Source organism: Gavialis gangeticus, unplaced genomic scaffold (genome assembly GCF_001723915.1).
Source record: "Gavialis gangeticus isolate Ggan-Ray unplaced genomic scaffold, GavGan_comp1, whole genome shotgun sequence".
NCBI lineage: Eukaryota > Metazoa > Chordata > Crocodylia > Gavialidae > Gavialis > Gavialis gangeticus.
In genome coordinates, this window is record NW_017728992.1 from 150,789,018 (window position 1) to 150,789,645 (window position 628).

Sequence of the window (628 nt, forward strand, 5' to 3'; positions counted from 1 at the left end):
CAGGGCCTGCTGGCCGCTCCGCTCCGCGCCGGGCCGGGCCGGGCCGGGCCTCAGCGCGGACCGGTCCTGAGGGAAAGCGCGCTCGAGAGGAGGCCTCCAGGAATGCAACGGGCGTGATGGTGGCATCCTTAACAATAGTAATAGTAGGAATAATAATTGTCATGGTATAACAAGCCCGTTTTAATCTAAGTAAATAGGTAAGTACGTGTGTCTTATATGATAGCTATTTATTATATGATGTAAATATTATGATATACATATAAGTGGTGGTCCAACATGCCTCAGTTTACCTGAGGCCAAAGATATGAACCTTTATTCCTAAAGGGGGGGAGGGGAGAGTGTTTGTAGGAAATAGTTATAGAATGTAGTTATCTTATTCATAACACTGTATTATTCATGATGATAATAATATGAGGACTAATGTAATAAAATACCATGATCAATATAATCCCAGAATTATTTTATAAGAGCATATCATTATCAATGTAATATAGAATTATTCTGGGATTGTATTGATCATGATTTTCTATTACATTAGTCCTCATATTATTAACATCATGAATAATACAGTGTTATGAATAAGATATAAGAATGATAACTGTTTTCTCCAAAGCCCCCCTTAGGAATA

General features: G+C 38.5%; 1 protein-coding gene across 2 annotated transcripts in view; it reads left to right on the top strand.

Moving 5' to 3' along the window:
* The window catches only part of OSGIN2 (oxidative stress induced growth inhibitor family member 2), a 54,594-nt gene that overhangs the window by 205 nt on the left and 53,761 nt on the right, over nt 1-628 (top strand). Inside the window, exon 1 of one of the 2 annotated variants that reach the window (XM_019527896.1) lies at nt 70-197. The exons of the other annotated variant lie outside the window; for it this stretch is intronic. The gene's annotated coding sequence lies outside the window, so the exon portion shown is untranslated. Of the gene's footprint in view, nt 1-69; nt 198-628 lie in introns of those variants that run through there. 2 annotated transcript variants of the gene reach the window in all.